The sequence below is a fragment of the Sceloporus undulatus genome, chromosome 5 (genome assembly GCF_019175285.1).
Source record: "Sceloporus undulatus isolate JIND9_A2432 ecotype Alabama chromosome 5, SceUnd_v1.1, whole genome shotgun sequence".
Taxonomy (NCBI): Eukaryota; Metazoa; Chordata; class Lepidosauria; order Squamata; family Phrynosomatidae; genus Sceloporus; species Sceloporus undulatus.
Window position 1 is genome coordinate 107,252,101 of NC_056526.1, and position 27,833 is coordinate 107,279,933.

A 27,833-nucleotide genomic window follows, 5' to 3' on the forward strand; every position below is an offset into this window, starting at 1 on the left:
AATGCCGTGGTCCTTTAATACTGTTCCTCATGTTGTGGTGACCCCCAACCTTAAAATTGTGGTCTCTCAGTTCCTGAGACCATTGGAAATATGCATTTTCCGATGGTCTTAGGCGATCTCTGTGAAAGGATCATTCGATCTTCAAAGGTGTTGTGACCCCCAGATTGGGAACCACTGATTTATAATATTGACTGTATTTAAAGGTTACATGTGGGTTTTAATGCTGCCCCTCTTCCCCTTCAATAGTTAATATTGGCATACATTTGGTAAATATCAGCCAAGCTTGGTTTATTAAGTAAATATTTCTCCCCTAGGAAGAATTCTACTATTAATAGCTCTCCTAAGAATGCAACAATGTCATATTTTCCATATGCTTTACTTAGAAGCCCAGCAGCACTTTCCCAGTACAAGGAAACTTTTCAGTTTTGTCCCAACAAAAGCAAACATTCTACTCTTTGTACTTAGTAAGAAAGAAAGTGGTGGTGCTGATCATCTGATGTGCCTTCTGTTGTTATGACCAAACTACTGAACTAAAATCTGTAGATTTGACTCTGCATAGATTAACAATATAAATACTTGAAAAGTTGGCCCAGATGCACAGTTGGCACAGTCTGAGTACATAGGAGCTATGTGCTGTCAAAGGAAGCGCAAGTTGTAGCTCAAGTTATAGGAGATTCCCAATGGGAGTCTCCTTGGACTATCCATTTGTCAGTGTGCCAGTTTCAAAGGCAAGCAGAATTCTTAATTGCATTTGGCATATTGACACCTAACCCATAATAAAACTGCTGCTTTTGTACTTTTTGCATGACCTTACCTGCGTATTTTCTTGCTCATTCACTCCCCTTTGCCACAGCAACACTCCACCACTTTCACCTTAAAGGAAGTCTTAAAAACAGATTAATATTAGTTTGCAAACACATTACGGATGAATGCTACAGATAAAGTGCATATAAACCAGGATGCAGACATTAATGGGAGCATAAGAGCCTCATTTGAAATCATATTAGAGAATTAGTAACCATTGCTTCTGTTGGGCCTTCTTGAGGAAGCCAAAGAAACAGCGTCAGAACCATTGTTCTGAAACAATGGAAAAATAGTGAATTCCCCTTCCCCCTGATCTTATTTTTTGCTCACTTTATGTAGCTAAGTAAACTTGTCTTGAAAAGAAGAGCTATTGGAGGCTTGGATCCATTCATACTCCTGTCTTTCATGACTAAGAGCCAGTAGGAGAAACAGGAAAGCATTCAAAGTGGCATGTACATTTTGATGAAAAGTTAAATAGATGAAATTAAATAAAATTAGATGGTTTTCTAGTTTTGATAAAATATATATTATATGTCTCTGAAGGTAACCAGAACAAGCTTTTCTCTGCAGTTACTATTGTTTGTCCTTACTTTGCTCTTCATCTTGCCTTGTGAATCAGATGCCAGTCACTCTCAGAGGCCAAGGTTTTATTTGAATGGATCTGAAACTTTTCCCTGCTGGTGAAAAAATGATGAAAAAATAGAGAAGAAAATGAAAATATCACTGAAAGTATCTGTGCGTGACGAAATGTGACTATTGGTGTTGTTCTGTTATTTGGATTGTACTAGGAATGTACATTGTTTGTAATTCTATATTGTTCTGAGATGATTTTAATCTTTTTAAAATTTAATCTGTTTATAAAATTTTATTGCAGTGTTTTAAAAAATGTTTTTATCTTTGAGCTGCCTTGGGTTCCTTCTGGGAGCAAGGTGGCATACAAATGAAACAAACAAACAAATTACATGATTCGCCTCTCCCTTTTAATTCCCACAGCAAACTTTTAATGCAGATTGGTTGAGAGGTAGTGGTGGCCCTTAGTCAAATAGAGGCACCTACATGTCAATGTGTTATGCAAAGTGGTGTGGATTTTTGCACTTTCAAATCAATGTTCAATACATTCAAACAGCTTATGTCTGGATCTCATTCTACTTGCATTTACCAGGATAATTTTCTGGCCCATAGTTAATTCTATGACCGAACAGAGGTTTGAACTTGGGTCAGCCTGTTCCAAGCTGAACATTTTAACCCTTACTCTAGACTGATCCTCTCAGATCTGATTGTAGCTGTAAAAGGCCTGTTACAAACTGCCAAAATAAAGCTGCTTCGGGTCTCTGGAGGTATGCTGTTTAAATGATGCATGCATCTTTAGAATCCGGAAGCTGCACCAAAGCTGCCCTCCAGTGCTTAGGAATGGAGTGTGGCTTTGGCGCGATCTCTGGACTCTTAGGACCCATGCATCATTTAAATAGCACACCTCCAAAGAGACCCGAAGCAGCTTTATGTTGGCAGTTTGTAACAGGACAATGTCATCAAGTTTGGAACATAGGGCTCAACCAGACTGACTCAAAGTAACACGAGTTTCCAGTTCTTTTTGGTTTGATTGCACCTTTAGCAACATTCATAGTGCTTTAGCAACATTCATAGGCTTGCATCCAGCCTTTTCTTTTAAATTTAGCAGGTTTCCCTCCTTCCCTTGTGTCTTTCCCCTTTCATCTCCCACTGATCATGTTGCATCCAGTCTCATGCAGGATTTCCTATAAACCTTCCTCTGGGAAGAACCTATTGCAGCCAAAGAAAACAAGATTGGTGGTGCCTTCCCAAAGGACCTTTTCAACTAACGCTTCAAAGATTTGGAATGACCTGCCAGAGGAGATCTGTCACATCACATCTCTTGATGCCTTCAAAAAGGTGATAAAAACAGATCTCTTCCAGCGGGCCTTTCTAGACTGACCTACTAATAGAACAGAACTAACCAGCTGTCAAAATTATCCCCCTCCCTAAACTACTACTCCAGCTCAATTGTTTTTATAAATTGTTAATGTGGATTTAGTGTAATTTGCATAATTAAAATCATTTGCATACTATGCAGGAGGCGAGTTTCCACAAGAGTGCTTAAGGATGTTTACTATAGGTGTTATAGAGACTTCAGAAAGCTGTTTTCATCTTCTCCTCATTTCCCAGTTCCCTTTCCTGCCACTTCAACATTCTGGAAGACCACAGATCTTAATCATGTTTGTTCACTTTTATTTTTCAAGAAACATATCAGTTTAAGACTTTACATACTGCTGCATATGTAGGGTAGTCTCCCAAATATACAGAAATTACTGTATATACTCGACTATAAGTTGACCTCATGCATAGGTCAAGCATAGATTTTGGGGCCAAAATCATGGCTTTTGATATGACTTGTGGATAAGTCGAGGGTAAAACTTAGGGACATGTAACAAAGTATCTAAAAAAATGAAGCAAATGATGCCAAACAACTTACCAAATTCATCACTGTTTGTGCTCACACTAAAGACTGGATGGATGAGAAAATAATAGAGCGGAATCAGTGTGTCCAGGACAGATTATGCTTTTGTCTTCCATCAGAGGCTGGTTCCTTTTTTTTTCTGGTAAGAGTTAGAGTATGGCACTTACATTGACCTGTGGATACATCAACGCAGATTTTTAGGGTCAATTTTTGACTAAAATTTATAGACTTATACATAAGGATATACAGTACTCCCTTTTTTTGGAGGAGTTTGGTCCTGTTTCTAAACCGATAGGCACCAACTGCCTAAGTTCACTATAAGAGGGCATGGGACAAGAAAAACATTTAGCCCATAAGGTTATAACAATACAAAAAATTGTTGGGTTGCAACCCTTGGTACACCTATCTGAGAATTAATCTAATTGAATCAATAGATTGTAGATCTATTTCTTAGATTTAATTTTATAATTTCTTAGATTGTAAGCCTGAGGGCAGGGAACCGTCTAACTAAAAGATTGTATGTACAGCGCTGTGTAAATTTACAGTGCTTTATAAATAAAGGTTAATAATAATAATAATAATAATAATAATAATAGGTAAACCTGGAAATATTTACTCTAGTATCCTTGGTATGTACTTCTATCCTTTAATTCAGCAATCATTTTAGCTTTGTATGGTTTAACTTTTTCCCATTTGCAGCAGAGATACAGAAAACATGTGTCATGACAATTCTGTTCCCAAAATATGTATTGGAATGATTGGGACTCTTTTTTGGGTGAACCATCAAGTAGTTACTTTGTGCTGGGCTGTGTTTTGTGTGCGGAGGCTATTTTTCCATTTTGAAGGGAATGGACGAAGAACAGTGGAAATACTGAGCTGAGTCCAGGTTATTTTTCTAAATATGGAGTGGGGATCGGAAAATCAACATTTTTGGCATGGGTTGCTTACCAAGGCTTGCCCAGATGAGCTATTGCTGAAGATCAGGATTTTATATTTACATGGGCCAGAAGCCAAAGAACAGCACAACTAATTCCTCACTCTTATGATCTTGAGCATTGTTCCCACCATGCAAAATAGAAAGCTGCTTCTGAATCTCAGAGAGTACCGGTTCATGATTAAGCATTGATGTGTGTACATTTCTGCTGTTCATAGAGAATAAGTTGAGGCAGGTTGAAACTCTTTGGTATGTCTAAAGCAGTGGTTCCCAACCTGTGGGTCGGGACCCCTTTGAGGGTCGAATGACCCTTTCATGGGGGTCGCCTAAGGCCATTGGAAAACACCTATTTAATTACAGGTATGAAGTAGCAATGAAAATAATTTCATGGGTTTGGGTAACCACAACATGAGGAACTGTATTAAAGGGTCGTGGCATTAGAAAGGTTGGGAACCACTGGTCTAAAGCTAACAAAGGAAAGCTAACAAAGGAAAGTTCTTATTGATGGCAATGACTACTTGGATTACATAGAACAGATGGCTTAAAATGAAGAAAATAACATAAAGAAAAAACATCATGAGCAGGTTGGTACAGGTCTATGGAAAACACATTGCAAAAAGGGCTGCCACCCACCCTCCTATTGGGCCCAAACAGAAAGGTCAACATAAAGCTGCTTCGAGTCACTTTGGAGGTATGCTGTTTAAATGACACATGCACCTTAAGAGGCCAGAAGCTGGAATATGGCTTTGGCGTGGCTTCCGGCCTCTTAGGACGCATGCATCATTTAAATAGCATACCTCCAAAGTGACCCCAAAGCAGCTTTATTTTGGCCTGTCTGTTTGGGCCCATTGTTAAAGTTAGCTTATATTCACTCATTGCTAGCTAGCATGTTACTTTTTATATGTTTGGACATTGCATATATTTATGGTAACATCCTGTTTGCTGGGTCTTTACACATTCTCGTACTTTAGCCTGTAGTCATTTTCTTCAACTTCTCTCTCCACTAGATCACATATTCAATTATAGAGAAGTTCTTTTAAGGAAAGCTACTTGTATGTGTTTTTCAAAGAATATTAAATTTACTTGTATCCTTGCTAGTGTGTATGTGTCTGTATCTGTGTGTAGCTGGGAAAACTGATGGTTGTTCAGCTTCTTTCCTGCCAATTGATTAGTCTGCTTGAGACATCGAGTACTATCTTTCACATTTCCCAACACCTTTGGCACCTATGCCAAGAAGTATGGCACCTACATTTCAACAAACGTATGGTTTTTTTGCTTTCAGTGACTGAACCATATAAATACATCTGCACCATTCCCTAGCTTTTACAGCTGCACCATAGGTGGGTATCAGAATTATCACGGCAATAATCAAACCATTGTCATGTCTATAGCACAAGGTAATTTTTTATCAGTTTCATTATTTGCTTTGTTTGAAACCAGAGAATACACAGAAAGATGCAGCATATGGGTTGCGTCCAGTGAAGCCAGGGTTCAGCTGAGGGGACTTTGACATCCTTGTACTCACTTGGGCTGGATGTCAGGTACCAAGTACATAAGCTCATATATCAGTAATACATACCGGATTTTTTCTGTATATTCCTCTGGCTGTCTTGGCTGCTTTTTTCTTCTAGTTGTAGAACTACTGCGAGATGATGTGTGGAATAACTCATTAAGCACCTTATAGAATGCATTTTTGGGGGTTTTACAGTAAACAGGAGCTCTACTGACCGCCCCTTTCCTGGCTGGATCAGGGCCATGGCAACCTAATGCTGTGGCCCCAATGTGGTCTTTGGAGGTCACAAAAAGGAACTGCAAAAAGTCACGGCAGTGCAGCTGTATAGTGCACCTTCATCGCTGCGTCATCTGGATGCAGTGCCAGAGGTGCACCATGATGCTGTACACCATCTGGAGCGGCACGCGGCATCATGGCGCCTTGAGGGCACAGTCACGCCATGCATCATCAGGACGCTGTGCCCCAACTCTGTCCGCAGGCCGGTCTTTTGGGCTCGTCTGTATAGGGCCCCAATTATGTTACTTGAGCTCATTTGTTTGTAAAACACTGAAATAATCAGTATCTGGTTTTGAAGAATATGAATGGCTCTTTGGTGAATCACCTAGAACATACTGGAATGTGAAAAGTAATGGTTCTTGTAAGAGATAGTATAAATTTCTGAGATATTTCAACATTTAAATATATAATGGACTTTAAAAAAAATCCTAATATTTAAACCTAAGGGAGCAGAGAACTTGGATAGCAGTTAGCCTTACTAAATGTGCCAGTGATTCACACAAAATGAGAGTGGTTGCCATTTTGTTTCATTAAAAAATGCCATGAATATTTTAGAGGAAAGAAGAGACACGAATAAAAGATACTCGATACTCAAAATTATAATTGCAGAGAAGAAATTAATTTTAGCTTCCATGTAAGGAACAAATGCAGATTGTCGTAACCTCTTTCATGAATTTTTTAAAAGATGTGATTACAAGGGTGAGACACTTTTGATATGAAATTCTTCACTCATATTTGGAAGACCTGGGAATGAGAGACATTACAAGACTATACTCCACTGAAAAACCATTCACCTTCCAGTCTCCAACAAAAAAAAGAGGTTTGCTTCACACTGGACTAGTTTCACATCACAGGTGTATTTCTCCTCAAGTTATTTTTCTTCATTCATGTGCTCAGTCCATAAAGTGTGAAACTGGAGCTTTGAGAAAAAGAGGAAAACAAAATAGTGTCAAACACTACATCATCACAATTCATGACCATAATAATTTACTCCACTCCTGAAACTTCTGAAAAAACAACAGTATCGCCACTCCCTTCACTAACATTTAACAAAATAAACACAAGGTAGTAAAAAGTATGATAGAACTGGCTAAAATGACAACTTAATATCTGTCGTCTTATTTTAATAGCTGTAGCAAGAAACTTGGTGACATTTTTGGTAAACACCTAGTTGTGTCTGTGTGTATGTGCCTTCAAGTCAACTGTCAATTTATGGTGACACACTGAATTTCACAGAGTTTTATTAGGCAAGGCATTCTTAGAGGTGGATTGCCATTGCCTTCTTCTGAAATATAGTCTACAGAACCTGGTATTCCTTGGTGAACCCTCATCCAAATACTAACCAGAGCCAACGATACTTAATTTCCAAGCTCACATGGGGCTTGTTGCCTCCAGGGTAATTGGGCCTCACAGTCATTTGGTTAGTATCTATTATTAATGCTTCAGCTCTAGTATTGGGATAATGTCCTCCACTGTAATGAGGGCATCAGGCTGGTTTAGAGGGTACAGGACAGCCTGTGTGCCAAACCCAGCTATGCCCTCAGTGGCTGGTAGACTGATGTTGCTGCCCTCTCCTCATAAGCCGCTACTTGACACTTCTGACTTATTCTGCCTAAATGTAGAGTTGGTCTGAATGAATGTTTGGAAGGACAAGACTTTTCTCTTTACCCATTAAAGATGGTTATTAAAACACACTGTGAAAGGAACAAGTAAAACATCTCAATATTGAACTAAGGCATGCATTTCCATTAACACATTCATTATCGAGTAAACTCTATTGAATTCAACATTACTTACTTCTGAACAGACATGTTTAAGACTATTGTGTTAAGAGAGGTGTTTGGTGCAGGTACAGTAGCATAAATCATATGTAGGTAACAGTTAATGTTTCTGAATTAACACACAGTTTACCAGTATGTGAAAGAACAGCAATTCCACTTCTAGTACAGAAATGGAACAACAAACTGAATGATGTGATGTTGAAGGCTTTCATGGCCAGCATCCATAGTTTTTTGTGGGTTTTTTCGGCTATGTAGCCATGTTCTTCTAGAACACTGATGGCAAACGTTTTAAAGACCGAGTGCCCAAACTGCAACTCAAAACCCACTTATTTATCACAAAGTGCCATATCCCTCTGGCTTTCTAGTAATAAACTTTGGTGAATGCTGTGCTGGGGCGACGGCGTGTGTGCCCACAGAAAGGGCTCTGAGTGCCACCTCTGGCACTCGTACCATAGGTTCGCCACCACTGTAGAACATGGCCACATAGCCTGAAAAACCCACAAAAAACTGAATGATATTTTTTCCTCCCAACAATGGAGTCGTCACTGGCAAATTATTAAATTTTCTACCCTTGAAAATTGAACCCAAGACTGATTAAATGGGAAGTTATTTCTAAACAAGTTTGAGTTTCTGTGGAATGTTTTATCAGGACTGGCGTGCTTCTCATTCTTGTTTAAGGTGTGAGAGCTTCTAGTTTAAGGTGTGGAAGTTCCTCTGAAAGGAGGAGGATAATTCTGCAGTTCTTTTAAAGCATTATTATCAGGATATATATAAAGAAGGGTCAAGAGGCATGGATCATAAGAGCAGCAGAGCCTGCAAATATATCATGTCATTTGGTTAGTAGCTATTGTTAATGCAACTCATGCGAACTTTCTGCCATTTTAAAAGTATTAGTTTAATAATTTTATAGTGACATTTGTATTTTCTTTGATTTATGAATCATTTTACTGACTTATGCTTAGTTTGTCTATACAGTATTCTATATTTTTGTAGTTGTTATTTTATGTTCTATTGTGGTTTTATATCTTGTTATGTGGTGCTGACACACAATTATAAACAACGAGAACAAACTGATAGGATATTAGTTTTTTGTAGGTTTTCCAAGCTATGTGGCCGTGTTCTAGAAGAGTTTATTCCTGATGTTTCGCCGGCATTTGTGGCATCAGAGATTGCTGGCATGGAATGCAGAGAATATATTTGATCCATTTAATTTGCTGCCTTTTTTGAGGTATCAGAGATTTCAAGGTCTTTTTTACAGGAGAAGATGCAGCAATTAGTCAGGCAATAATTTAAAATAATCTCCCTCCAAAAAAGTATGGATGGCAAATATCAGCCAGAATCCCAGCTGAACTAATTATTGAATGGGGCATCAACTTGTAGATAAATCTAATTTATTCAGTGGGCCTACTCTAGTTGAGTCTACCAATAGGGTTTGGGGTCTAAATCATTTTAAAGTCTAGCCCATCATTTCACAATCGAATCCAATAAATATTTACTCAGAGGTAAGCTCTGTTGTTTTCAGGGATGCTCAAGTACGCGTGCATATGGCTGCAGCCTTGGAAGAGGTACTTCTTTTGTACAGAAGAGGAAATGCCTCTTGTAACACAGATGATTTGTCAAAATGGAGAGGGAATTGAGAACAGTCCTGTGCTTCATAGTTTCACAGGACCCATTTCATTCATTTGCAGCAAAACAAATTGTGAGCCAAATGCTCAAAGAAAAGGAAGTTTACAAGTAACTATACAAAGAGCAGATACTATCAAAATGCCTATTACTAGTCACTAGCTTATCTGGTTTTACAGTGCCATTATCACACCAGGGATAATTCAATTAACACACATTGATGGTCATATAATATATTTTAGTCAATTTATCAGCTTCTTTGTGCCAACAGCTACTTTCTGTTACTTCCACTATTACAGATGTTCTTGCTTGGTGTCTGTAGTGTGTGAAGATCCAAGGGAACTCTGTTAACTCTTGTGACCATTCAGAAACACACTGGAGTTTTGTGGAAATGAGAGTAGAAGAACAAATTTATCATGATGCAACCTGGGGTGATATGTTGCAGTGACTCCAGGTCAGGAGCTCAGGACTTTACTGTACAGGAAAAGAAAAGTGAAGTGGATCAGGAGAATAGTGGCTTTCTCTATGCAGCTCTGCATGCTATCATAGTACTTCTGTTCTCTTCTTGAAGGGAGATGGTTATGAAAGCGTGCCTTTGGCTGAATGTATTTTTCCAGTGTGACAAAAGCCATGTTTTGACAATAGTCTCTCCTTGGAAAGAGACTGGAAGTGCTATAACATCATGCAGAGTGGTATGAAGAAAGCAACTAATCTCCCAATCCATTTCACCATTCTTTTCTTGCATGGTAAAGTCCTCAGAGGTTTTGCTGCTTGAAACAAATCACAAGTTGGTTTCTCCTAACTTTCCAGATAATCTAGACTGAGAGTTGACATTTGCTTCAGCTCTGGTAATGGCATAATGTCCTCCACTGTAATGAGGGCATCAGGCTGGTTTGGAGGGTACAGGACAGCCTGTGTGCCAAACCCAGCTATGCCCTCAGTGGCTGGTAGACTGATGTTGCTGCCCTCTCCTCAGAAGCCGCTACTTGACACTTTCTGTAGAATCTATGCCTGTTACAGACTGCCAAAATAAAGCTGCTTGGGGTCTCTTTGGAGGTATGCTATTTAAATGATGCATGGGTCCTAAGAGTCCGGAGGTCGCGCCAAAGCCACACTCCATTCCTAAGCACTGGAGTGCAGCTTTGGTGCAGCTTCCGGATTCTTAGGGTGCATGCATCATTTAAACAGCATGCCTCCAAAGAGACCCGAAGCAGCTTTATTTTGGCAGTCTGTAACAGGCCAGAGTCTTTTTAAAAAATCTCCATCACTGAATGTGAGGATAAATTGAAGAACTCTGAAGAACTTAATCCAGATTGGGACTACAGGTAATTTACAGAAGGCCACTTTTGTAAAACAAGGGGAGTTGAAAGCAGTTGGTGCATAAGAACTGTTCAGAGCTTTGTATTAAACACTTCTTAAAAATAAAAAAGTACTTGCATCAGGGCAACAAAAGACCTTACAGGATCTACTTCAAAAGCTGGAGGAAGGAAAGAGATAATGATAATTCATCCTAATAAAGTAGTTTATTATATTACTGGGAGAGGAAAGATGTGTTGTGTTATAATTACAAAGTACAATTTACAATGCTATAAATATTAAATCTATGTAAGGAGGAAGCTAAAGGATTGCAAATTATATTTGCCTGCTTGTAATATGGTAAGCATATGGAGAAATGTAATATTCCTCCCACCCCAGTTCTGTGAGAGGTTCATAATCTAATAAACTGAGGTTGTGAAAGTCAAAGGAAGTTTAACATTTCTCGTTGAAGAAATGTAATGCAAGTATATCTTCAAAGGCTACAAAGAGGCTGCAGAAGCGTAACATAAATAATTATATTTTTACAATGTAGAGATTGATTTTGGAATGTGAAGAAGAAAAAGAGGTTTTGGAAAGCTGAAGAGGAAAGAAGATAGCCCTGTAATGTAATTTTTTTCTCTGAGGTTAAAGTAGATCTGTAATAAAAATGAGGTAGCTGTAATCTTCTAAATGTTTGAATGTAGCTCCCACTACCCTTCACTACTGGTTATGTTGCCTCGGGCTGATGGGAGTTGTAGACCAACAAGTAGCTTGAAAGCCATAATTCCCTACTTATTTTAATAGGCAGGAAGTTTATTAAAATTTCTAATAATATGAACTCCAGATGATGGCGAAACAGAGAACATATGGAAATGAATCATAATAATTATCTCTCATAAATAAAAGAAGCATTTTCAGAATAATATAAACGTCTATATTTAGAATAGCACAAATATAAAAAGGTACGGTGGAGGCAGCATGGCATAGTGACTTGAGCATAGTCTTGAGCAGAGACTATGCTCACAGTCTTGAGCATAGACTTGAGCAGAGTCTGGAGTCCAGTGTTCGAATCCCTGCTTGGTCCTGAAAAAAACACTTCAGCAAGTCATGCTCTCATTATAGCTTTGCCTAAGGGTCAACATACATCAGAAATGACTTGAAGACACACAGCAACAACATGGAAATGGAATTTGGAAAGCGTGGGAGAGAGGTAAGAAAACATTTAAAATGTTTAAAAAGAAATGTAAATGCTCAAAAGAGAAAACTGAAGACTTTTATGTTGTTCAAGAAGAACTGGGCTAAATTTGTTGACAGGGAGCATTCCAAGATCTACTCAAAAAGCTGGAGGGAGGAAAGAGAACTGGAGAAAATGGCTTTCCTCTGCATTCTGCTACTAAAAGTCTCTGCTGGATCAATGAACTTTTTTGCTAGTGAAGGAGTATTGATATAGCCTAAAAAGACTTTGTAAGGGAATATGACAATTTTGATGACAAAAGGAGAAAGTTTAAAATAAAAATCAGAGGACTGAGGTTGGAGACATGGAGAGTGATAATTTTGTGTGGTCTAATTAGCTCAGCATAAACTGATAAACTGTATGAACTACAGAGTTAGGACATTTTACAGTGAGAGACCCATGTTAGTTTGTTTCAGCATAAAGTGACAAGTCACAAGTCATCATCATTTTTTAAATAAACTAGAATCTAATTTCTCAATTTAGAGTTGCATTTTATGCATTTAGCCAAAAGCTCATTTTTTAAAAGTTCAATTTCTTCAACCGCAGTATTGTACATAGTTCAACTTGTGGTTCAAAAATTCATCTTCAGATGTGATGTTACTTTTGTAGGGGGTGCAAACATTAATCAAATATTTCCTAGGAGTGTGGGGTATAGAAAAGGTTTAGAACCACTGGCTTAAGATGAAGTAGATTGTCTAGTCTTAAAGGTGCCGCAAGATTCCCTTTTTAGTTTAGAGCTGTTAGAACTTATTAAAAGAGGAATTTGGTGATATCAAAAAATATATTATCAAGATTACAAATGGATTATATTGATACTGTGCCCTAACTCAGATGATTCAGAGACTGAAATCTTGCCTCATCTATCTCCAGTTACATCACAGAAAAGAATGTAAGAAGTTGTTACATCACTTCTGCCCATTTCTAATTTCATTGACATTGTGTTTTAGAGTTAATTGTCTACCATTAAAACACACACCTTGCTTTTCTTTTATCACTGTCTAACTGAAATGGAAGCACAGATGTCTGCTTCAAAAACTCAAAGAACATGGGGGTTGAAGATACACTTAAATGGATAAGAAATCAATGTTATGCTTTAAAACTCAATTACTAGTGGACTTAAAAAATTAACTCTACTGGGAAAGTCAGTAAAAGGAGATTATGGGGAATTAGTTTGGCAGAAAACTCTCATCAGTCTTTCTGCCTATCACAATAAAAATAAAGCAGGGAGAAGATACTTTGGCTAGAAGAAATCATATTGAAATAATAACTTGTTATATCAGTGTCCAATTATAGCCCAGTAGTTTTTGAGATAGCGTATGTTAGTCTGTTCCAGCATAAAAAAGAAAGAGAGGGGGAAGAAGGAATCTAGTAGTACCTTTGAGATGAAACTGAATTATATAAGCAAGAGCTTGTTGTCAAACCACTTTGTATCCACTGATAGATTGTTAAGATATAGGGAGATATTATATGGATGAAGGAGAAAAGCTATAGACATTACTAATACACACACACACACACGGCAAAATTCTCCCCAAAAATTCTCCCTTGAGAGATAGCCATCAGCAGGATTAAGAAGGCCTATAACTTGCATAGTGTAATGAGATGCTGGATTTTATAAAGATATGTATATATCAAACAAAGCAGATAAAGTAAGATAATATTAGTAGTAGATTGTTTTTAAAGGACCCAGTGTGGTACAATGGTCTGAGTGTTGGACTAGGACTCTGGAGTTAAGGGTTCAAATCCCTACCCACTCTACTGGGAAACCTTGGGCAAGTCACACTCTTTCCGCCTAAGAGGAAGGGAAGGGTAAACTCACTCTATATATTGCTTTCTATTTATATTCTGTTTATTTATGATTTTATGTACCCCTTCATGGCCACACACAATGACCACAGTTGTTTTACAAAAGATACACCGCAGGCTGCTGCTGAAGTTTGCAAAGAGATTAGCAAAAACACGTCCATTTTGGAATTAGAAAGAAACTTCATGTTGTGTGTGAAGGAGGTCCCTGGTCAGTCACTCCTCCTTCATTTCTCTCCCCATCCAGTAGTACATAACTTTAATAATTTTAGAAGGCACAGTTGTTCCTAAATTTACCACTGCCTTTTCTCTTTTGTTTCTGCATTTCCTCACGTGTCTTCTTCCTCTCTCCTTCTTTTGTTTTCTTCATGTCCATTTTGGATAACACAGTGCAAGTACCATGTATCGCAGTGCTTTTAGTTATGGACCCCATCTTCTGGGGTGCGGTGGTAAGTTCTCACAGTGAAGAAAGTCATTTTTAAAGATTATAACTGAGCTGTCCAGTTGTTGAAGGGAAGAACCAATGAGGACAGAGGGAAAGAAAACAGGATCAGGCATCATGAGTGAGGCTGGAAACGTGGCGGTGATACCCATCAGATCTTTATTGCTGATTTACAAGCAGAATCATGCTTGGGAGGGATTGAGAGCCACCAATGGCCTGCAGGTTTTTCATTGGGAATATTGTGCTACAGCACTGTGCAACAAAGGTGAAATTAAATCCAATGTTGTGCTGCCGATTGTGCAAAGTCTCATGCAAGTCCTTACTCAGGTAGAGCTGTATGAAAGGCTATAGAGCCTACCTCTAGTAGCTAATACCCAAGAAGACAGGATCAATATTCAAAATGACCGTAAAACAGAAAGCTGGGCCAAGCCTAACAACATGAAGTTCAACAGGGAGAAATGTAAGGTACCACACATAGGGCAAAAATAAATAAATGCACAAATATAGGTTGGGGGGCACCTGGCTTGACAACAATACTTGTGAAAGGGATCTAGGAGTCCTAATACACCACAAGTTGAACATGAGTCAACTCAACTCATGAGTGTGATACGGCAGGTAAAATAGCCAATGCAATTCCAGGCTGCATTATATAGTATCTAGATCAAAGGAAGTAATAGTGCCACTCTATTCTGCTTTGGTCAGACCTCACCTGGAATACTGGAATCCAGTTTTGGGCACCACAGTTCAAAAAGGATATTGACAAGCTGGTGCATGTCCAGAGGAGGGCAACTAAAATGGTGAAAAGTCTGGAAACCATGCGCTATGAGAAGAGACTTAGGGAGCTGGGTATGTTTAGCCTGGAGAAAAGAAGGTTAAGAGATGACACGATAGTCATGTTTAAATATTTGAAGGGATGTCATGTTCAGGATGGAGCAAGCTTGTTTTCTGTTGCTACAGAGAACAGGACACAGAGCAATGGAGGCAAACTACAGGAAATGAGATTCCACCAAAGCATTAAGAAGAACTTCCTAAGAGTAAGAGCTCTTTGACAGTGGAGCATGCTCCCTTGGAGTGTGGTGGAATGTTTGGAGGTTCTTAAACAGAGGCTGGATGGCCATCTGTTGGGGGTACTTTGCTTATGTGTTCCTGCATGGCAGGGGATTGGACTGGATGGCTCTTGATGTCTCTCCCAACTTTGGATTCTGTACTACTGAAAGAACTTTTATACTAGCTCTAGTGCAGATGTGTGGGAAATAGGACTACCGCTACTCTCCTTCTGTTCATAATTTTATGTTTTTTGACTACAACTCCCAGAATCCCCTAGTCAGCATGGTCAGTGGCTATGTTGGCTAGAGGATTCGGGGAGTTGTAGTCCCAAAAAGTAATATTTCCATACTCCAGATCCTACCCGTGATCAAGCCTGCAATTCCTTGAATCAAACTAATTTATACCTTGCAAAATATATTGTAAAATTTATAAATGAATCTTGAAAAAGCTATTAGTCTCTCCAACTGAGCATCTTGGATCTGTAATCTTAGTTTTTAAATGAATTTAATGTCTCGCATTTTTCTGACTCATCTTCTTGGTTATAAAATTATATGAATCCATTAGAAATTTCTCCCAGGCTGATGGCATAAATGTCATTTCTTCTGAAATGAGGCAGTCTTTCTGGTATTTTTGCTTTTCTTCTCTTGCAACAGGGCTATCATTTCACCACTTAACCTTCTCTTCTCCAGGCTAAACATACCCAGCTCCCTAAGTCACTCCTCATAGGGCATGGTTTCCAGACCATTCACCTTTTTATTCACCCTCCTTTAGACACTCTCCAGCTTGTCAACAACTTTCTTGAATTGTGGTGCCCAGAACTGGATACAGTATTCTGAGCGAGGCCTGACCAAAGCAGAATAGAGCAGCATTATTACTTCCCTTGGTCTCTAGATGCTATACTTCTATTGATGCAGCCTAGAATTGCCTTTTTAGCTGCCACATCACACTGTTGACTCATGTTCGACTTGTGGTCCACTAGGACCTCCATGATAGGTTCACCTTAGGGTTGTGATAAGTCAAAAATGACTTAGAGGCACACTACAGCAACAAAACATGGCCTATCTTTTTCTACTGCCTTTCACTTTACTGAGCATTATCATCTTTTATAATGAGTTATATTATCTTCTGACAGGAATTCAAGTGTAACCCTGTTTTCACATATTATTCCTTAACTTTCATCAATGGTTATTCCAAGTCTTTGCTATTTTCTGCCAATAGTGTGGTGTAATCTGCATGTCTGTTCCTGTTCCTTCCCCAAAGTTTCGTACCTCCTTTCCCTGAAAATAATCTCGCTTTATATGCTACATGTTCTGCATACAAATTAAATAGAGATATGATAAAATGCAGCTGTGTCTGACCCACACTTTAGAAATTGGAATCCATTCTCTTGTTCTCCAAAATAAATACTTTAAAGTGAACCTTATAAGTAAACTGGAATTTGAACCCAAGTATGATTGGTTTAAGTTGAATCCTGCCCACTATTGCTGACCACACTGATTCTCTAACACAAAGATTTAGTATTTTCCAGTCAGGCAGCTGTATAAATTTACAAGCAAAGGGACAAAACAAAACAAGAGCATGAAAAGAATCATGTTACATTAAAAGTACACAGGAAATGAAAATAACCAGGCATATCTCTATAAATATAAGAAACCAGATGGATTGCAGTGGAGAACACAAAGTACATTGGGGATTTCTATAACATAGTGCCACCCATAAAATTAACAGGCGTGTTTCTAATTTCCTCAGCAGTTTCAGCAAATAAAGGTATCTTGCAGGTGAATTTTGTCTGCATCACATAGCAAACACCAGACTTTCTGAACATCTTTGACTTTGAGGCGTGTCTGTCCAGCAAACAATCCGGAAATAAAATCTTTTGTAGGGTTCTCATATCATGACCTGTAGAGAACAAAGTGGGTGATGCAGTTAGGCGGAAAAACTGTACACATTTATCTCATGTGTGCCCAACTGAGAACAGTGCACATAAATATTATTTGGTTTGGATTCCAGAAATATCTGCCTGCAAATAGCTGCTGGTGGAAATGTACCCTTGTTAAGGATTTTTCAGTAAAGGAAGTACAGATATAACTCCATTGGTGTGATTATATTATGAAAAATGGCACATATTTTTTTCTGGTAGTGATTCTTCCTGGATTGTTGGAAACTTGGGAGTATTTGAAAAATAAATTCTTTGTCCCAGCCACTTTTTACAGAACTCTTTTAATGAGGAGAAGCCAACATCAGTGCTTTAACAATTCCTCTTCTTCATTATTATTTTTATTAAAATAATTTCTGCTCCTCAGCCAAAAAAGCTGTTGCTGTTGTTTTAAAAAAATACAATCCCTATCTGCAGGATTGCCATTTGGAAAAAACCACCACCACAACATAAAGGGGGAAAAGGGCCAGGAATGGTGCGTTTCCATCTCATTTTCTTTTGTTCCAGTCTCTGTTCAAGCCAATGTTGCCTGGCATGGCTACAGGTAAAGCCCTTCATTTTTATTACCAGAGTAATAAAGGAGAAGGTGGGAGGTGAAAGGGAACATACAAAACAGTAGACAGAGGTTGGCAGGCATTTCTCGCTTACAGTATTATGCAATGAATCCAGGTATCATCCAAACCACTTGCCAGTCAGTGAGTCAAAGCCTGGGAGAAAGGCCGGCTATAAGTGTTATTAAGGGATGGATGGATGGATGGATGGATGAACCTTTGACCCTGTGCTGCCTTATGGGGGACCCGCAATGGCTGTAAATGGGATCTATATGGGTTCCAGCCATGTTGTGTTTTGCTTTGCACAGCAGGGACAAGGGCATGCCTGTGTATCTCTTTGCATTCAAGATCCCTTAGGGTGATTGCCAAAGCAAAGTAGAAAGGTACACATACTCCATTCCTCCACCCAGTGGACCCAGCCCAGTGCCAAAACTATAAAAGATGGGCAGGATTTCAGCTCTTCTCCCACCAGTGGTCTTGCAGCTGTAACCAAGATCACAATGCCTATTGAATCCCATATGTCCTACCCTAGCCTGAAAAGTGAACCTCATTGAGGATCAGTAGAATTTTAGCATCACGTGAGGCACAAAGCCAACCCATTGACTGACCTTTTTGCAAAATGAAGTGCACCCCAGCTTGTCTGCTGGGAAAATCAAGAGGATAACTGAGATAATGTGTAACACAGAAATTGAACAAACAAATGTGTTGGACGTTTCTAGGATCCTTTCATTCTGCACAGTGGAATTATAGCACTATGCTTTTGCTTTAAACGCCATAATAGTATCTCATGGAATCCTGGGATGCGTAGTTATAGTGAGGCACTAGAACTCCTTCACTGAGAATTATAAATGTCCCTCCCTAAGCTGCAAATCCCTAGATTCCATAGATACAGCCACGGCAGTTAAAGTGGAATCATATCTTTACAACTACAGAGTATTCCAGGACTGCTAGTGGTTATAATGTTCTGTCATCAACCCAACAGATCCTATTCAGACTTAACATTATGCTGTGATCAGAGGTTTTAATTTGCATCATTTTGGTTAGTCTCAGCTAGAGCAGATTCATTCAATCAGTTATTGAATGGTGATTCAACAGAGAGATAAAAACCACTACTTGTTTATCATGCTGGAGACAATAATCAGATAAACCCCACAAAAACCTTGCTGTCCAGCTATCTGCATATACCTAGCAGATAAAACTCTGCACAAAATAATTCTATTCTGCTCTTGGTTTTTGAACCAAAATTGGGTTGTGGGCTAACCCAGGGGCATAACCACTGTCTCCTTTTTCATTTTACTGGGCATCAATCAAATGGTGAAAACATCATACACACAGATTGAGTGAGAGAATGTTAAGCAGGGGGGTGGAAGCAAGAAAATAAAGAAAACAAGCTAGTTCCTTGTGATAGATGGGAGTCTGGTATTAGTCTGTCAGTATCTTAAGGGGCTTGACAGATCGCCCCGAAAGGGCGGGCTGGAGGCACCCATTCTTGCATTCTTGCACACAGCAGATGCCATGAGTGCACCATTGGCGCACTATCACATGTTGATGATGTAAGCGCAGCACCATGATGTGCAGATACTGTGCCATGCTTGTGTCATGATGATTGCCACGATGGCGTGTCGTTACGTACTAGGATTCGGGAGTGTGCGGTCATTCCACTCTCCCAAACCATAGTTTTGGCCCCAGGGTGCCACAAAGCAACCATCTGTACTGGGCCTTAGTCTTCAAGATGGGTTCAGATTAAGCCTAGTGAGTAGGCACCACTCCACTGATATGGTGGTCATCAGCTGCCACAGGCAGTGAATCAGCCCAGTCATTGAATATACCTAATAGAAACTGGTGAGTCAACATGATGTAATTATGTGAGGTTTGGACTACAAGTCCAGGGTTTGAAACCTCAGTCAGCCATGGAAAACCACTGGATGGCAAATCACACTCTCACAGCCTTAGAGGACAGCAAAGGCAAAATCCCTTCTGAACAAATCTTGCTCAAAAGACCCCACCCCATGATAGGTTTACCTTAGAGTTGTGAGAAGTTGGAAATGATTTGAAGGCACACGACAGCAGCAGTAACAACAACAGAAACTGACTGTCTTAGTACACAGATTAGCCACATTTTTGGAAACTTTGGCAACTATTTTCACATATATGCACCATTACTGTGATATAAGTAACTGGTCCATATATATGTGTAAGTAAATCAGCTAAAATTGGAGTCTATTACTACAGACTTAAAGTATTCTAGGGAAGAGTTTAGGAGGATATCTTCACCACAGGTCTTCAGAGGAAACAGATGGCCCATTAACTTGAAGATATTTTTTTTTGAAGTTGTAGGAAGTCATGCTGCCAAATTATTCAATGGAAAATGGTTTCTGAACATAATGTTCAAGCCTGTGCAATATTAAAAGTATAACTAGAAAATTATTCTGTATGGGAAGTTTTAATATGAGCTTCAGTGGGGCATTTCTATCTCATACATGCCATGCAAAACCACCCTACCAAATTTCTCTTCATTTCTCAAAATTAATGACAAGCCAGACTATTTCAAATTGCACTTTCTTGCTTTATGTCATTACTTATATTCCTTCTTTCTCCTCATACTGGGATGCTGGCAGCACACAACATAATTAAAAAGAAGAGTATACAATTAAGCATACTTTATTATATAATACTGAAAGATGATTAAATATATTATCATGGTGAAACAAGAGATGCATTAAAGACAGTTTAAAAGCACAACAACAGCTTGTGATGTCTTCCCATGCGATTATATGACACCTGCATCTCAGAACAACATGATTGGACTCAATGTTGCTCTTCCTTGCCACAAAGATACACACAGATCATGTTTGCATGGGTAGGACCTGCACCATGAACTCTATCTCTAGGATTAGAGGTGGGAATCATGCAGACTTCTAGACTATTTACTCTAAGCATTCCTCATCACTGGATCTCCTGGGAAAGGCTGTTGGGAACTGCAGTCTATACTTGAATGGCTGCTTTAGGATATAGAGCTTCTCATGAAAAAAAAAGCTGTGGGGGATTCAGCCATCATCGTAGGTTTGTATAAAGTGGAATGACTGACAGCTGCATTAGAAAAGTCTCATTGACTCCAGCTTGAAGAAATAAAGAATAGTGCTATGTCGTGGCATTTGCCTTTATTGTTCATAGGTTTTTTTTCCAGTGCGTGACAAATATTTATAAATATTGAATGCATGTACATTTGCCAGCCTCCAAGGGATAGCTCATTGTGTCATTGTTAATAATGACATACATAATTAGATACTGAATCATTTATCATGCTGTCTTCAATACTAATTAACAGTTCAGCCATCCATGTTGGCTGGCGCAAGCTTTCTTGTACTAATTTTGAATGTGGATAGAGGAGAGAATATCACCAGATGTACTGGTCATTTTAATTTTGATAGGACTATGCATTTTGCCAGGCTAAAAAACCCTGAAGATTCTCCAAACAGGTAATCATAGTTTTGTGAGGCTAAAGAGGCAAATATGCAACCTGATATAAATTAGGCTGTTATAATAGTTTAGCTCCTGTGGATTGCTTTTCTCCTTCTGCTAGCTGGGTGAGAGCAAAGAACTACAGAGGGGATTGGAATCGAATGGAAGTCTTAATTTAGCGTGTCGGTTTTCACCATGAATTGCTTACTGAGCTATATGAAGGGACCACAGCTTAGTGAAAGAACGCATGCTAAATGGATGAATGGTCTATTGCATTGTAAGGCAATTTCATATGTTCACAATCTTTCAGAATACTGATGTAGTCTCATGGGCTAAATACAGTACATTAAAAAACAAATAAATAAACAAATAAATAAACAAATAAGAAAGATGAGATATTTGGTATGCAGAATTCAGCGCAGCCCTTGTCTTCCTACAACAGGATATATCACTATACAAATTGGTAATTCCAGGAACAACTTTGGATATTAGAGCAGGCTGATACCTCAATCATGCCCTGCAGCATGAGAACCAGTAGCCAAGAAACTGTCATGATGAACCCGGAAATTTCTAGCTCAAATCTTCAAGTGTAGTTCAAGTCATGGACTCCCTGAACCCTCTGGGGTTTGTTGAACAAACTGAAAGGAATAATGAGTCAACTTTGCCTGAGCCACTGAGCTGTAAATGTAGAAAATGCAAATGTTGATCTCTCTTTTTTTGGACTACAGGTTATGTTTTCTGGAGGATTTTGGGAACTGTAGGGCAAACCAAGGATGATATCACACGACTGAAATTGGAAGTATAATCCAGTGTCATCCTGATTGGAATCATGCATATTAACATTATTGTGCGAAAGGTTACCACACACCTTTCAGTCTGAATGCACTCTGAGTGCAACCACGCATCAATCCACACTTAAGTAAATGTGGTGAACTAGTCAAGTCATAAACCCTGTTCCTAGGCAACCTCGCAGTTAGTGCGCTGTTGTTCAGTGTGATGTACATGTCTCCTTTGGTCCTGGTTCCTCCAACCCATCTGGAAGGGGGTTTTTCCAATGAAGCCACACTGCAATTCTGCTTCAATTTTGCTTTTGCTTGTCCTTCAGCATTGCTGAGGGGGGGCTGGTGCCTGCTAATTAAGAGGCATGGACCAGGAGCTATTGCATAACCATTATATTCATGTTTTATCATGACAAGAGTGAATATATGTTCATTTTAACATGAATAGAGCATGTTCTTTCAACCATTCTTCCCACCCACCCCCCAACCTCTTTTGTAAATTGTGGGGTTCCTTGGTTCCTCTCTCTTACTCGCCTAAATATGCTATTTTCCAGTCATCTGGAGTCTCACTGAGCATGTGCAAGGGTGCCAATTCGCAATTAAGAACCCACCGATGTGATGGCTTACTTTGCACAGAATCTGGGTCACATTTGGGGAGGCCATTACAGTGAATTTAAGGTGTGATAAATAATCACGTAATTGCGTGAATTTTCGAATTGACCTCACTATCTTCCCTTTCGAAATGGAGAGTCTCCCATCCCATCTGATAAACTCCCAAGTTTCCATATTGTAGGTAAAGGAACTACTTAAGGCATAAGGAACTACTTAAAGGGGTTGTTGCAAACATTGCTTAAATGACTGATGTAATCTAGGAATGTTTCTGCATGGAGGAAGATATCAACTGTGTTGGATGTCAGGAAATAGCTCTTTGGAGTAAATACAGGGAGCTATGGCAATTGTGCTATTGAACAGTGATAGCACACAGTGAAGGCACATTTTAACAGCCATTTTTGAATTCTGTTCTCTGGCTCCTGTGGGAACACTTATAATCTCTGGCACCTTGAACCTTTTATTTAAAGACAGAACGGCTGTCCACAGACAAAGAGGATCATTTTCAGATAAAGTTTCTAGTGAGATCATGTGAAAATCAGCAAGTTCGTAGTTTAATCTAAACTGTAAACATACTATGAAATAAACATCCTATGAATACTTGGGATCTGTGCTAAAGAAATAGTGTACATTCTTGAACTGTTTTGTTGTTTATTAAGTTAATGAATTATAGCATTTGGGCTGATTAGCTATATCCTGTCCATCTTCATGCTGGTGTAAATACCCATTTTACCTAAAGTTCTCTATTAAATAATAATAATAATAATAATTTATATCCCACCTCTCCCTTCTGGGATCTAGGCGGGTAACAACAGTCCAATAAAACAGATATACAGACAATAATAAAATTTCCCCAGTTCCCTTAACCCTTTCACCTTCTGCTAAAATTACACATAAACATCAAGACACAATATAATATCCCCAGTACAGTGTATATAGGCCTGGTACAGAGTGCCCCAAAAGGGCAGTCTGCCGGCACTCTGGTTTGCTTCATGAGGAAGCTGCAGCGGAGAAACTGCGCGGCTCCCTCGCGGAGCAAAAAGAACCTGTGAAAAGTGGGTTCTTTTTACGGTGCCATAATGATGCTGCAGTGTGCCAATGGTGCACTCGCAACGTCATTATGGCACTGCGACAAGTGGACGCTTGGTGTCCATTGCATCAAAATGGTGGTGCCCATCTGTACAGGGCACCGCCTTTTTAATGCCCTCATCACCTGCTAGGGTAGAGGCATGTGTGGGTGCAGCGCCCTCGGCCAACCCCTAGCACGTGATGAGGGTGCCTTATAGTCTCGTCTGGACCAGGCCTTAGTTATAAATTTTGTAACTAAGGATCGACACAGGTTGAATTATTTCAAGAGACCATCAGGATAGATGGTAAAAGACTGAATGGATCAGTTTGGTTAATTTAGCCGGAGGTTAGTCTGGAAAGGCCCTCCAGAAGAGATCTGTCTTTATTGCCTTTTTAAACGCCTCCAAAGATGTAATATGGCGGATTTCTTCCAGCAGGTCATTCCATATTTTAGGAGAGGCACCTGAAAATATCCTCTGGGAAGTCACCATCAGCCTGGTTTTCTTTGGCTGGAGTAGGTTCCTCCCAGAGGACCTGAGTGCGTGGGAAGGATTTTATGGGAGGAGGCATTCCCTCAAGTATGCTGTAATACCAGGTGGTGACTTGCACCTATAAATGATCTGTCAGTGGCTGAAAATTAAAAACCAGAAACTATCATTCATGGTCACTCACATCATCATCATCATCGTCGTCGTCGTCGTCATCATTATTTTTACTCTTGTTCACTGAAAACTGTTCAGATGTTATGTGCAAGCAGAACATATTAATGTGGGTAAAAAATACGGGGCAGCATATGCTGGCTCCAATCCCAACACCTTCATCTGTACTTTTTTAGTGCCCAGCCTCTCTGTGCTAACCAGAAATGTCTGGAGCAGGCTTCTAATCCTATTTGCTCACTTTATTAATCCTTCTGATCACAGGAATGCCAGAGATTGAAGGGGAGGGGGGACAATCGAAGATGTTCAGCCCTATGGCCTATTTGAGTGTTACAGCTAAACAGGGTTTGTCCATTACAGAGTGTCAAGTAATAAAGCAATGAGAAATTAACCACTGCAGATGCTGAGGTGAACTAGTCCCACAAAATGCTTTATTTCTAGATCATATTCCTCTAAAGTACATAGATATGAAGAGGAAAAGCAAAATGGAGTCTCTCTGCCACAAGAAGTGTGGTAAAAGGGAGTTTCAATTTTAGGATAAAATTCAATCTTACTTTTTTGGGGGAAGGTGGAGTATAGGAGTATAAATAAAGTGATAAATTGTTAAAGTTTGTAGTAATGCATGTTGGATCCTTCACAGTGATGGCTAGTGTCAGAAAACCTAGAGTGGATTCATCTCCTTACAGGCAGTGTTAGAAAATATATTACAATACAGGGCATTTTAGAACAGGAGTTCACTGCTTTGCTTGGCTTTTTGGTTAGGTGATGATCATTTATCAGGAAATGATTCATTCTAGACTTTTTTCCATTATGGCAGGCTCTGGTATTTAATTACAGCAGATTTTGAAAAGTTACTTTTTTGGACAATGGGTAGTTTACGTCATGAATGGGTAGTTTATGTCATACATTTTGAACTCAGTGAGATTTAAAGACTTTGTCTGTTTTCAGTGAACTCTTTAAACTTAGAAGGCAAAATTATTTAATTTTACCCTGTAAACTCAAAGCTTACTCATGAATGTAAAAATTTTCAACACAGTCACTTTGCACATTCTCTAGAAATCAATCAGATGATGAGCAATCCAATGATGGCCCATTCATCCTCTTGGATGGAATTATTAAGAGTCACTTTCTGGAAGCAAAGGAGGAGGTCTTCTCTTCCAGTGGGGAAAACCAAAGTGATGCTAAAAAAATAAAAACCAGGGAGCAGCCTGAGTGCAAATCTCTTTCTAGGGAATCAGGGATATTGCAGGGATGAGGGGAAATGCTGATTTCCAGATGTCATTCTAGCACCAAAATCTTCATGGGTCAGAACTGTTGCAAATTGCACTTCCAAGTTCCATTGGAAGGCCACATGTTCCCCATTTCTGATTTACAGGAATAAATCCCATGTGGGAAACTTATTGCACCCCCCTCCCAATTATAGGCATGGGAAGGGGCTGCTTGGGGCTGCGTGAGTCTGAGAAAAATGCATTTTACCGCTCCTCAAAGTGTCCTCAAAAATGGCCCCATTCCGTCACCTGGTGCTATGCCGTTCCCATTCAGGACTTTGCTTCGGTCAGAATGGGAATGGCTTGGTGCCGGGTGACGGAATGGGACCATTTTGGGGACACTTTGAGGTATGGTAAAATGCATTTTTTCTCAGACTTGTGTGGCCCCAAGCAGTCCCTTCCTGTGCCTATAACCAGGGGGGGTGTGGATGGGTGCAATAAGGTCCTGTGAATCATGAATGGGCTCATGGGCTCACAGCTAGGCCATTGTGCAATCTGCTTCTGACCTTTTTGCTTCCCTTAGCACCTGGAAGCACAACCCACAATCCCTGGGACATTGTGGGGGACTCCATGGTGGGTTTTCACGCCAGGTAAGGGTGGGACCTGATCAGGATGTAATCACTGCACAGCCTTCCTTGTTTTGGGAACAGCCATTAGGTTCCCTGGCAGAAAGACTGGCTCCCTGTATCATGCCTGTTTCTTTGGGCCTTTGTGTGACAGTTAAGATGGAGGAAATGAAAGAGCAGAACAAGTTAAACACCTCAACTCACACTACCATATCTCAAGTCAAAACTGGGTGCATTATCCTCCCATGTCTGCTTTCATACTATGACTACTTGACTACTGGGGCAAACACAGATCTATTTTAGATAATAGTTTCAGTCAACGTTCTTCTCCCATTTAAATTTCAAGGCATTCAAAAAGTTCTCAGTTTGATTGGCAATACAGCTTTTATTCCAGTTCTGCACACACGACACGAGGTGCACATTCTTGTGGGAATCCAAAACGGTTCTCAGCACCTTATTTTGTACAGTTTCCATATCTTGAAGAAATACCGCATCATGAGACTAGGACAACCTTGTTGGATTTGTAGGATGATTTTTCTTATTAAGGATTTTAAGGGGGAAAATGTATTTGTTTTTTGCCTTTGCACCTTCAATGCTCATTCACACTTTCAGTCAACTGTTCAGCTTTCAGTTTGTTAGACTGGGTCTGACTGTTTAAGCTGCCATGTGCTAAAAATAAGACCTTCAAAAAACAAAGGGATTGCATCTGTTCTATTTTAAAATTGCAAATTAACCAAACAGAAGTGTTAGATTTCCTGTAGAAGCCGCAAATTTTCATAGTGATTCACTGTTTTCAGAAGTTTCTCACACCTGCTAACAAAATGCCACCAAGCTTTATTTGCATAGGGTTGACAAGAATCATATCTTCACATAGAGGAGTAACAGTTACAGTTTGGTGATTAAGGTAGGTTTCTTAAAAAATGCTTTCAGCACTATAGTGATATGGTTTAAACTTTGTGTCCATGTAGGAATGAATGAAATGTTAGAACCAATTTTGAACCAATTTTGCCATCTTTTTTAAAAAGTTGATTTTAATACAAAAATATGTCTGTAAATTCAACATAGTACAGGGACAATCAAGAGTCTTGTGGAACATTCAGGAAAAACTTGTTTGTGAAGATGAAGGTTTTCATGGCCGGCATCCATAGTTTTTTGTGGGTTTTTCGGGCTATGTGGCCATGCTCTAGGAGAGTTTATTCCTGACGTTTTGCAAGCATTCTCTGAAGATGCCAGCCACAGATGCTGGCAAAATGTCAGGAATAAACTCTTCTAGAACATGGCCACATAGACCCAAAAACCCACAAAAACATGTTTATTTCAGATGAGTGTGTGTGTGACTGTGACAACAGCTCATTCCTTCAGAGATGTGAATTACATCCTCAGCAGATAGACCTTTATACAAATCTATGCAAGCAGATAAGGTACGAATGTACTAGATACTCAGAACTATGACAAATGCAGTCTTAATAGTGGTTGTAAAACCAAAATCAAGATGACAAAGGAGTAATTTTTCCATGCAAGCATAGATGAACAGGTTGAGACATATATAGAAGAGAAAGGTTTTGGGTAATAGGTGCAGAAGTATAAAAAATAGTGCAAACATATTTATAAAACTTGAAGGATATTTATATGCACACAGTTTTAATGAAAATCAATGTATGAGTATGTATCAAGTGCTAAGAAGCCATTGTCTCTGCTGACAGATTGGAATT

The 27,833-nt window shown here is 39.3% G+C and overlaps 1 protein-coding gene across 1 annotated transcript in view; it reads left to right on the forward strand.

Annotated features, from left to right (window-relative positions):
* Positions 1–27,833, forward strand: part of A4GALT (alpha 1,4-galactosyltransferase (P blood group)) — a 57,994-nt gene that overhangs the window by 13,631 nt on the left and 16,530 nt on the right. The gene's annotated exons all lie outside the window — the stretch shown is intronic.